This window comes from Furipterus horrens, unplaced genomic scaffold (genome assembly GCF_987537825.1).
Source record: "Furipterus horrens unplaced genomic scaffold, mFurHor1.1.pri manual_scaffold_16, whole genome shotgun sequence".
Taxonomy (NCBI): Eukaryota; Metazoa; Chordata; class Mammalia; order Chiroptera; family Furipteridae; genus Furipterus; species Furipterus horrens.
The window spans coordinates 13438937-13451228 of record NW_028327186.1 but is presented as its reverse complement, the minus strand read 5'-3'; the positions used below and the strand labels follow the sequence as shown (position 1 = coordinate 13451228).

Genomic DNA, 12292 nt, shown 5'->3' with positions numbered 1-12292 from the left:
CAAGATCTCAACCCAATAGAGAGGGCCTCAGAGCCAGGATCCACTTGTTTAAAATAATAGAAAAAAAATTCTTGTTTATGTTGAGATGAAATTCACACAACATAAAATTAAGAGTTTTAAAGTGTACACTTCAGCCATGCTTAGTACACTCACAAAGCTGTGCAGCCACCACTCCGCCTAGTCCCGAACCATTTCCTCCCTGCAGAGGAACCGCATGGCGCTGGGCAGCCAGCCAGCCGCCGCTAATGAAACATTTTAAAGCAGAGGTAAGATACTGGTAGCATTAAACGTGCTTATGATTATTTTTATTTTGCAAGAAGGTCCTATTCCCTCTGAATTTCTCCTCCTCTGTATTTCCAAGGAGCTTCCAAATGGCATTCTAAAAGGGATTGATTTACATTTTCAGCCCCAAATCTCTCTCCCTTGAACTGCCCCCTCCCCGATGCCACTTTTCCTAAGCGCCCCACCCCCTTGTCAGCAGACAGGGGCTCTGGGTCCAGCTGGCTCGCTCCGTCTCCCTGCCGTGCAAACCCCATGGACGCCGACTTCAGGGCATGTTCTCCCCAGTGCCGAGCAAAGCCCGGGGACCTCCGGGCTGGAGTGCAGCCACTTCCCCCCCAGTCCAGGGGTCCTGCGCACACACCGGCCTCAGTCTCCCCAACTGTACAGAGGACACGGGCACGGTCCTGCGGCTCGGGAGTCAGTTAGGAGGTACCGGGGCCACCACCCTCCGCACATCGGGGTCCGGAAGCCGGCCCGCCCCCTGACCCCCCAGGGGGCGGAGTCCCAGCCGAGCCGGTGCTGCGGGCGGGGTCCCGCGGGGTCCTAGCGCCCGCCGCGCGGCCACCCTGCGAGGCCACACCTGTCCTCTCGCCCACTCGCGGCCACCTGAGCCCAGCGGTCAGACAGGGTCCCACACGAGCCCCGCCCGCCATGAGGAGCCCGCACCCCCTGGTTCTTTTCTCCCTGGCTGCCCTTTGCGGGCACGGTGAGTTCTCCGGGGAAGGAGGGTGCGGTCTGAGCCGGTGGACCCGCCACAGGTGGGAGGGGTGTGGCCGAGGGTGTCCTGGCCTGTGCTCCGGGGTGTCAGGACAGGTCGGGGCTCAGGGTCCTCGTACCCCCGCGCGAAGGGGGGCTGCGGACACTGGCTTCGGGTCCCCCGGGTTTGTGCCTGCGAGTGTGGACGCCGGGCGCAAGCCCGCTCGCCGCTCAGCCCTGATGGGAGGGGGCTCGCCCAACCCGCCCCCCCGGAATGTGTGCGGTTTGGGGGATCTCCTAGGAACCCCCAGCGCCTCCTGACCAAGAGGAAAACAAATAAAAATAGTATCAAAAGTCCAGCCCTGGCCGAGTAGCTCAATTGGTAGGTAGAACATTATCTTGAAACACCAATGTTGCAGGTTCGATCCCTGGTCTCCAAGGCACATACAAGAATCAACCAATGAATTCATGAACAACAAATCTCTCTCTCAAAAATTCAGTCACAGAGCAGAAAAGAATCATTAAAAAAAATCTCTTCTGGCCCTTGCTGATGTGGCTCAGTGGATTGAGCACTGGCCTGAGAACTGAAAGGTCACCAGTTTCGGTCCCAGTCAGGGCACAGGCCTGAGTTGTGGGCCGGGTCCCCAATTGCGGATGTATAAGAGGCAACAGATTGATGTATATCCCTCACACATCAGGGTCTCTCTCCCTTTCTCCCTCCCGTCCCATCTCTCTAAAATAAATAAACAAACAAACAAATAAATAAATCTCTTGTATCTTATTGTCATTATAAAACTATACCTACGCTGTTTTGGAGCACACATTTCTTTTTTAAAAAATTGTAAACTTTTGCCAAAAACCATTCCAATATTTATCATCTGTCACTGTCAAAATATGCTTATTTAATATTAAACTTAAAAGTACATCTGAAAGAATTTAATTCAATTTTTTAGGGAAGAAGAATAGTGCTATTTGAAGAACAACATTCTGCACTAAAATTACAGCAGTAAAAACTTGCATTCTAATGATAAAAAATTACTTGCTACATCTAATTCGTAGATTAAAGGTTGGAAAAAAATCAATTCTGACAAATGACTCTAAACCTTTTCAAAGTTCCATTGATGGGCTATATTAATAAACTCTGGTACATCTGAAATGTATAAAGAGATACACAGATAAATAAAACCCTACTTTCCAGATGCTCACAGTCTAGCCAATAGGGCATATTTAGTATATGCAAATAAACCAAAATAGTTGTTAATTTCAAATTAAATTATGTGTAAAATTTATTTCCTTACGTAAGGTATCTAGATACTCATTACAAAAGTAGAGATTACAGCTCCTTTGTGTTTCTGTTAGCTTCTGAAATATTAATAAAAATGACTAAAGGTGAGAAAAAAAACTTTCATAGTGCTTGTTTTCTATGAATTATTTTATTTTCCTTTCAATGAAACAGAACTCAGCCACTACATGTTCTAAAAATAAAGTTTCAACTATTTAAAATTTCACACAACTACACAGCTAAGAAATAGAAGTGACTAGTGAGTATCTGATTCCATAAATCACTCTCCCGATCACAGCCAGATCAGTTTAAAAGACCTGTATTACTGTAGCTTTGCACAGTGGCAGTATTGTAGGCAATGAGGTTTATCCAAGGCACGATGATCACTAATTGAATAAATAAATAACCTGTATTACCTTAATGTAACAGTTAATTATCTATTCTTTATTATAGGCTAAATTGCCTCCTGAGCCACCTTTCACGGCTATGTGAACTTCCACCAGCCAAATGGCTGCTGGCAGACTAGACGTTTCCTTTTCTGAAAGATTCGTTCACAGAAAACCATGAGGAAGAGCTATTATTTAAGACTCTAAGTTAAATATGAAGAAAATGTAAATATAAAAGTAATTATGATTGAAAGGGCCTAAAAACAATCTACCATTACCCACTCATTTTATTTACTTATTTCAATAATTTATTTATTTGTTTGTTTGTTTATTTTTAGAGAGAGGGGGAAGGAGAAAGAGAGGGAGAGAAACATCACTGTGTGGTTTCCTCTCACTCGCGACCCCAACTGTGCAACCTAGTCGTGTGCCCTGACTGGGAATCGAACCAGCGACACTTGGTTCGCAGGCCGGCGCTCAATCCACTGAGCCACAGCAGCCAGGGCAATATTTATTTTATTTTATTTTTTTAAGATTTAATTAATTTATTTTTAGAGAGAGGAGAAAGGAGGAAGAAAGAGAGGGAGAAAAACATCGATGTGTGGCTGCCTCTCACGTTCGCAACGGGGGACCTGGCCCGCAACCCAGGCCTGTGCCCTGACCGGGAATCGAACCGGCGCCCCTTTGGTTCACAAGCTAGAACCCAATCCCGTGAACCAACCACACCGGCCAGGGCTCGCACTTGCTGAGGCAGCTGACATTGCTACAGAGCCCTCAGCCTTCTCTGTCCCCGTGGGAAGCCCGCTGCTCTGCCCTGGGTGCCGAGCGGGACTTGGGTGCCACTGACCCGCCCAGCGCGGGAGGCCGCCCCGCATCCCGCGGCTTCCACACGCACGCACTTCTGGCCCCGGAGCATCTCTGACTGACGAAGTTGACCCCGCCCCCCGCCCACCCCCCGTGAGGCCTGTCAGGGGACACGCGAAGTGGCCTTTTCCCTTCATTTCAGTGACCATCGGGGCACTTCCACCGACCCCTCACTCCACGCCCTCAGGGAGAAAGCGCAGCCGTCCTCCCGGCGCCCACAGCCCCGCCACCAGCCTCACCTCCGCGCGCGCTGCCCCCCTCGCCGGCCGGACCCCGGCGCCCGGCGACCAGCGGGACGAGGAGGAGAAGGCGCAGGACCGCGGGCTGGGACCCCCACGCCGCCATCGCCCCGGCAGCCGGCAGCCGCCTCACGACGGCCGCGCGGGAACGCGGACTCAGGATGGAGCCGCGAGCGCCGGAGGAGCGGGCGCCGGTGAGGAGCCCAGGGCGCGAAAACCGAGGTGACAGGAGCTGCCTTGCCCGGCCCCGCCCAAGCCCCGCCCAAGCCCCGCCCAAGCCCCGCCCAAGCCCCGCCCAAGCCCCCGCCCTCTGCGCTGGCCCCGCCCACCCCGAGGGCTTCTCCCGTGCTCAGCCCTGCCCCGTCCGCTCTGGCCCCGCCCCGCTTACTCAGAGCCCCGCCCCCGGACCCACCCCTTCTGCTTCCAGCTCTGGCCCCGCCTCACTTACTCAGAGCCCCGGCCCCGGACCCACTCCTTCTGCTTCCAGCTCTGGCCCCGCCTCACTTGCTCAGAGCCCCGCCCCCGGACCCACTCCTTCTGCTTCCAGCTCTGGCCCCGCCTCCAGGCCCCCCCCCCCCCCGAAAGTGGCAAGTTCGATCCTGGAGTTGGGGTGGTCAGGAGGCCAGCGCCGCAGGCGCGTCCCATGGACCCTCCAGTAACCCTGGGCGAGCCCCTGCGTACCCAGGGCAACTGCCACTCATCGATGCCTGCACCGAGTGGACAAACCAACAGATAGAAAACCGCGACGGGCCCCCGGGTCACCCACCGCCAACGACCCCTCCCTACAGGACGTGCAGTGGCCTCAGATGGAAAAAGTCCCCTTCGTGTTGCCACCAATTAACATCTGTAAACACCATTCACTCCATCTGCCCCAGACACTGGTGACCCCACTGCTGACTGATGCTCACAGCACCAGGCCCGTCGCACACTCTGCTATGCCCTGTATTTCATCTCTTCCGTCCATAATTGATTAGGAAGCTTCATTTGGCTAAGGAATCAGGCAAATTACCTTTAAGCCTCAGTGGCAGAGCGTGTCGCTGGGTCTTCACAGAGAGTTTTATGGAGGTGACACCTCAGGCTCCCTGTGAGCAGAAATTTCATTCCAAGCTCCACTTCGCAAAACCTAGACCTGGATGCAAATCTCGACAGTAAATATGGGTTGACTTTTCCCCTAGGTCCAGGTACAACAGGGGAAATAGAAAAAACCCATTGAAGTTAGTCTGCTTAACTGGATTTAAAGAAAGGGGCCACAGAAAAGGGACACAACATGATGGCAGGGTTTGTAACGACACTTCAGCACAGAAAAAAAAAAAAAAAAAAAGAGTACTTATTGTCCCCTGTTTCTACTTTTCTCCCAAGAATTTATGGGGCACACAGTTATGCAATTCCTCTAACAGTGTCTGCAGAAAGCAGAATGTTACTGAGCTTCTGCAGCTAGGGGACTGGGAACAGAGTGGCTGAATCACCGCTGAAGGTTACAGTACCTGTCAGTGGGAAAACTAGAATGAAATGGCTGTCAGCTCAGCCACAGCCAGCATAACCGGACTCCTAGGCCTCCCCGGAGTGTTAAATCAACCATGAGTGCTCGCCTCTGTAGCAAACATACTAAAACTGGAATATACAGATTAGCATGGTCCCTGTGCAAGGATGACACACAAATTTGTGAATTGTAAAAAAAGAACACACACAAACACACATACAAACCACCAGTTAGTATTTATATAACCTGTGAGAAACACTAGTTGTTGCTGTTTTTAAGTGAAAGGCAAGATGTGTAACTTGTCAGGCACATGAAAATCCAAGCAAATGATTACAGAATATAACGGGGGCACCTCGGATGGCTTTTCCTAGGCTACACCAATTACTCTCTGTTGCTGCACGTGGTGGTTGCACCTGCCTGGGATACAGGCATGTTCACACGGCCGGGAGACGCTGGCTGGACAAATGACACTGACAACTCTGCTGTTGCTGAGCCACCACCTACAGAAGTCCCCTAAAGCAACCAAACACACTTTCTTCTGAAGATCGTTTTTACTACACTTTCTTGTCTTCGCACGCCCTCCTGCGTCTTCCCTCCCCTAAGTATAGAAATCCACCCTTTTGGACCCATTTCAAATGCCACTTGCACCCCAGCCACAGCTTTCTCCAAACTCCCAGACCCATTTATTCCTATTACAGCACTCATGTTGTGTCTGAGTTGGGTCCTCCACTCCCTCTGCCTGTGACTTGGTCACTGCTCTGTCCCCTCCTCTTACCGCTCTTGTCACATTCTGTAATTAGTTACCCTCCAGTGTGTCTAACTCCCCCGATGAAAATGAGCTCCAGCAGCTGCGTCTGTTATTCCTGGGCCTGGGCCCAGTATATTGAGCATACAATTGACGCTCAAAATGATTGCTGCATGAATAAGCGAATGTTAAATAGCGTGCCCAAGATCTCCAGGCTAGCGGGCTAGAAAATGGTGAGCAAAAATGCAAACCCAAGTGTCCTGCCTTCAAAAATTAAAGTTAATCTCTCTGCATGCCCCATCCCTGATCTGTAAAGTTGTGCCTTAGAACCTGCTGGGCCCCAGTGTTCTCTAGATGGTGGTTGTTAGCACTTGTGTGGCAATGACTCTCTGATGTGCTTTTGTAATTGCAAAACCCTTAAGCAAAGGCTAAATAAACAGCAGAAATCAAAAATAAACACTGTCATCTGTAAGTGGTGTGACCTAACGCGTTGTCTTTCATATCAACGTAGTTGTTGGCTCTTCTTTTTTATAACGGGGTCAACTGAGCTAAATTCAGAGCTGGGCAGTCTCCAAATCTTCCATTCAGCATTTCCATTATGGCTTGGTGATAAATTCTGCTGTAAGCCTGTAAGATGAAACTAAACCGAGAAGTTAATTAAAGATAAAAATGGATGTTGTCAATTTTACTGCTAAAATTAAATGCATTTTCACAGGTTAAAGGGAAAAAAGCAAGTATTGGTAGGATATTAAAATTCAATCCTTCAAAAGGAATGCTATAAAAGTAAAAGATCTGTTTCAGGGGCTAATTCTATGGCTGCCATCAAATGGAAAAGTACAGACATATTTTGAAGTAAAGAGCATTAAGAATAAAAATAATTGGTCATATTTTATTAGACTGTAATAACTAAATAGAGGTGTGTAAAATCACGTCACAAAAATAAAACCATTTCTAAACCTGAGCTGTCTCCATAGAATTTAATAATAGCATACATAGCACAGTGTCAGAGACTCAATTACCAACAGAAAAACACAAGTGAACAGGAAACAGCAACTCACTACAGAACAGAGTAATATTATGATGTATCCTGGACAAATATCAGTTCTTGTTAGAAATCAGTATTTTGTTTTCCATCATAAGAAAATAAGATCCTTACTAAAACGAAAGTTACAACTGAAAAAGCATTTCCACTACTTAAAACCGTTCCGTCCACCCCCTTCTTTGGCTGACTCCGCGGTGCAGCAACTGAGCGCAGCAGGTTCTGTAGACGCTGCGACACCGCCGCCTGGTGGTCAGGTGAGGGACGCACACGCGACTTGACACAGGTGGAAACCGAGGCACCGGAGCTGGAGGGGAAAATCAGAAAAGCCCCTTTTTGAAAAAAACCAACGCAGAAAAGGAGCCCAAATGAGACACGGTAGAGGCAGAAAGAGGGATGAGACCCTGCGGGTCCAAGAGGAAGAACTGGGGAGACCTCATCTCCTGGTCTCCTCCCCAGGGGTCACTCACCTCTAGGCACACAGGCCTCCTCGCTGCTCCGCAAACACACAGGCACACGGCAGCCTCAGGGCCTTTGCACTCGCGACAGTTCCCCGGCCTGACACACCCTCCCCGGGGTAGTCCCACGGCCCGGCCGCTTCTCAGGGACACCTTTCCAGACCATCCTATTCAGAGACCCCGACACGCCCTGTCCTCCTTCCCAGTGTATTCCTCTCCAAGCTTACCAACACCCAAGGAGCCCAGGCACAGGCTTGAATCTCTGTGAAGCTGCTACGTAGAAAAAAATACCGAGGCCACAGCTAGAACGGCAGCTTCGTAAAGCTTGGACGTACACTCTGCGTCCCTAGAGTGCCGCCGCCGCCGCCGGGCGTCCCTAGAGTCGCGGAGAGGACAGAAGAAGAAATAGCTTAGCGGACGGCCCCCGAGCGATTTGACCCACAGAGGAGGATGGCATTGAATACAGAATGACATGCACACCTACCACACCCACTAACTGAGATATGGCGAGGCCAAACTGGATTTTTATCTTGTCATTCGTGGGTGTTCCACAGGACGGACCCATCTTTCGTCGCCTCGAAATCAATCCTTAAACAAGCCATCCTCATGTTTTGCAATAAAGAACGGTTCAGCTAATCCTGTCTAACAAATTTTTAAAAGTTAGCGTACCGGCTTCTCTCCTACAAATAACTTTTAAAAGTTCGTCATCATTAGTGAACCAAACTATTAGTTAGGCTATTATTAATAGTACTTTTAAGATGAAATATTAATACAATTCTTTGTGATCAATAAGGAACACTCCAGTTCAGATATGTTTTTAAGTTAAATCAGAGGACTCTCATGGAAATAGGCAGAGTTCCCTAAGAAGCACTCGGTACTTAGTACAGACTTATTTAACTTCCGAGTAACAGAAGCCTTTAAATGACCAGTTAGGGGGTTGCTTGACACACAATTTCAAACCTAGAAAACATGTAGGGAAGTAAAATAAACGTATCAACGGTAGATGTAAAAGAAACGTGCTTTAATTTCCATGTTTTTAGAAAAGACTTTATTGATGTATCTTTAGAGGGGAAGTGGGGAGAAATAGAGGGGGAGAAACATGAGTGTGTGGTCACTTCTCATGCACCCACACTGACTGGGGACCTGGCCTGCAACCCAGGCCTGTGCCCTGACTGGGAATCGAACCAGCAACCCTTTAGTTCACTCAATCCACGGAGCCACACCAGGCAGACATACATGATTTTAATATACAAAGATATACGAAGTACATAGTAGGTGCTCACTTTGTTGAATGCATACACGAATGAATACATGAGTCCATACCATCTGACAATTCCCTTTTCTTTCCAATATTCGGAGTTTCATCGTCGGTCGCGAAACAACTTTCACCTAGTTGCAGAAATTTGCTACTAAGGATGATGAGGCATTAGCCTGCGCTTCTTAAAATCGGAGACCTAGTCTTACTCAGATTTGAGTATGAAGAGAGGGGATAACAGCACGCTGGTTAAGAACACAGGATTTTCAGGTGGACGGCTTGGGTTCCTTCCAGCCTCTAACACCTGCTGTCTGACCTGAAAGCAAGTTACCTCCTTCTCTGCATATCAGTTTTGCCTTCTGTAAAACTGACCACGGTGAGGATGAAATAAAACTGTGCATGGAAGTGCCAGCACGGGGTCATTCTGATTATTCCACAAATGACTACTAGAGTAATGGTAACCGATAGACCTCCAAAGACACAAATACACAGAAATATTGCAACAAAAGCAGTCACTGCCTGCAGAGCTACTGATTCTGTCTGAAACCTCCCGGAGGGCCACTAAAGGTCGTTTCCCTACAGATCACCCGAGGAACGGAACCTTGCAAAATACGAGGGAAGAGCTTGTCTGTGGAACTGGGCACTCTCTGCACAGTACAATGACAGTTCAATAAGAAGCTTCCCCAGAGTCTACACCCTTTAAAGCTAATAATGATAATTAGAAGAGCAACCTACTAATAGCACACAGATGACATATTTCAAAAAAAAAAAAAAAAGTGAAGGGGTTCAAGCAGTAACGCACACTAAAAACAGTATAAGAACAAAAACAAGAAGGTATTGGGCCGATAGTTAAAAATACAAACAACACGGGAGAAAAACTGGGACAACCGTAAAAGAACAACAATTTAAAACAAGACCCAAAAATTGCCAATAACAAGAGACAAAGTAAACTGGATACATAAAAGGTATAAATAAGAAAAATGACATTAACACTCTGAGAGACTTAAGTTTTGGCTGTACAAATTCAATTTTAACTTTGAATATCATTTCTCTAGTACTGTCTCAAATTTGGGGACTTAGAAGAATGATTTATCTAAAAAATTTGGTGATTAAGGAAGGACAAAGGACTGCAAAGCTGAAAACCTTATTTTGAATACTTGGCACCACCACTCGTTTAGCTGTGAACCTGCACATGCCACAATATCCTAACCTACATCAATATGGATATCTATTGGCACAATGTCAATAATTGTTAAAAGTGTATGGCAAGAACTCTTCAAGTCATTATATTTGAATATTTTATGTATGTTTGAATTTTTTAATTCTAGAAAATTAATAAGAAAGAATAACTTCTGCTTTGCTGCCTCACCGTTGTGCAGAAAAAATTAAATAAGCTACATTATCTTACTAAGTCAAGTAGTATCTAGGTAGTTTGCCATTCTTTTTTTTTTTTTTTTAACCCCCGCTACGACTACTCACACTTAGTGTGCTGGGACAGACGTGCGCTCTGCACAGTCTCCCGCTGGCCTTACTCCTCGCTTTCGGGGTTCCTACAGCCACCCCGAAAGAGCACTGGGCCTGATGATGGAGTACATACGAAGCGTTTCTGGAAACCTGTTAGCTCTTCTGAAGCTCCATCCAGGAAGGCTGAGTCTATTAAAGATAGAAGCCTGTTAACCCTGGGCTCATTAACGCCAAACCTATCAACCCTGAGCCTGGCCATCCAGCCCTATGCGTACAGTGGACTCGGTGAGCTTCCCTTAGCTGCAATCCCCAGAGTTCCCCACAGGAGGGCAGCACTGAGACAGACGGGGAGCCACAGCCGGCAAGAACACCGACAGGTTGATGGAAGAGTTCCTCTGGAGCGCACAGGAGCAGGTGAAGCGCGTTTCCTTCAGTGGGCTTAAGTGGCTTCTTGGCAATCCCAGAGCCTGGCGTCTGAATCGAGAGGTGATGATTTGCACTTTCTAAAAAAGTCTGAGCACCATCAGATTAAGTAAATGTTGAGTTTACTATTGTAATTTGATACCGTAAACCTCTCCATAGAATTGCGGAGGACGTGTAAGACCTTCGGGAGCAGGACAGAGGACCCCGAAGTCCCGGGGCGGGGGTGGGGGGGGGGGGCGGGGGGGGGGCAGCGAAGGGGACGCGGCAGTTCTTCGGGGGCGGGGACAGGGTGGCGGAAGACTCCCGGAAGCGGGGCGAGGCCGAACACCCGGAAGACCTTCGGGCTGGGACCAAGATGGCGGGGCAGGCTACGTAGACCTTCCGGGGTTGGGCCTCGGCTGCGTGAGACCTCCTAGGGCGGGAACAAGATGGCGGGTCCGCCGCAAGCGGAAGTCGCCCGGAAGTCCTCTGGGGTGGGACCGGGAGGGCGGAAGTGTCCCGGAAGTGCGGCGGAACGTCAGACTTCCAGGAAGCGGCTTCTCAGTCCTCCAGGGGAGGGGCCGAGGTGCCGGCAGCCTGTCGGAAGTGGGGCGGAGGGTGTGTAAGACCTTCGGGAGCAGGATAGGGGACCCCGAAGTGCCAGTGCGTGGCAGGGAAGGGGACGCGGTAGTTCTAGTTCTTCGGGGGCGGGGACAGGGTGGCGGAAGACACCCGGAAGCGGCGCGAGGCCGAACACCCGGAAGACCTTCGGGGTGGGACCAAGATGGCGGGGCAGGCTGCGTAGACCTTCGGGGGTTGGGCCTCGGCTGCGTGAGACCTCCTAGGGCGGGAACAAGATGGCGGGTCCGCCGCAAGCGGAAGTCACCCGGAAGTCCTTTGGGGTGGGACCGGGAGGGCGGAAGTGTCCCGGAAGTGTGGCGGAAGGTCAGACTTCCCAGAGGCGGCTCCTAAGTCCTCCAGGGGCGGGGCCGAGGTGGCGGCAGCCTGTCGGAAGCGGGGCGGAGGGAGTGTAAGATCTTCGGGAGCAGGCTAGAGGGCCCCGAAGTCCCACGGGGACAGGGAAGAGGACGGGGTAGTTCTTCGGGGGCGGGAGACACAGAGTGCAGAGAGGAGAGCATTCCAGAGAGGGTGAGGGACAGACAGAGGGCGGTCCAGAGGGGGGCGGGGGTCCAGGACAGAGCATCAGCAACAAGGCAGTGGCGAGTTGCAGGTCAGAATGAAGAAAGTGGACTTTATTCTCAGGACGAGGGAAAGCAGGGCTGATTCGGGTTTATATAGAACATACTATTTGTGTGTGTGTGTGTAGCGGGCTGGGGGAGGGCGGTGTCCGGGCGTCTTCCTCCACCCTGTCCCCGCCCCCGAAGAACTGCCGCGTCCCCTTCCCTGCCCCACCCCCGCCCCGGAACTTCGGGGTCCTCTGTCCTGCTCCCGAAGGTCTTACACATCCTCCGATAGCTTTCCGGCACCTCGCCCCCGCCGCTGGAGGACTGAGAAGCCGCTTCCGGGAAGTCTGACCTTCCGCCGCACTTCCGGGACACTTCCGCCCTCCCGGTCCCACCCCAGAGGACTTCCGGGCGACTTCCGCTTGCTGCGCACCCGCCATCTTGTTCCCGCCCTAGAAGGTCTCACGCAGCCGAAGCCCAACCCCCGAAGGTCTACGCAGCCTGCCCCGCCATCTTGGT

At 50.3% G+C, this 12292-nt stretch overlaps 2 pseudogenes; both read left to right on the top strand.

Moving 5' to 3' along the window:
* Nucleotides 1-2589: 2589 nt before the first annotated feature.
* On the top strand, nt 2590-2714 carry LOC149992213 (U4 spliceosomal RNA; annotated as a pseudogene).
* Nucleotides 2715-5327: 2613 nt separating this feature from the next.
* LOC149992212 (U6 spliceosomal RNA) lies at nt 5328-5428 on the top strand (annotated as a pseudogene).
* Nucleotides 5429-12292: the final 6864 nt, after the last annotated feature.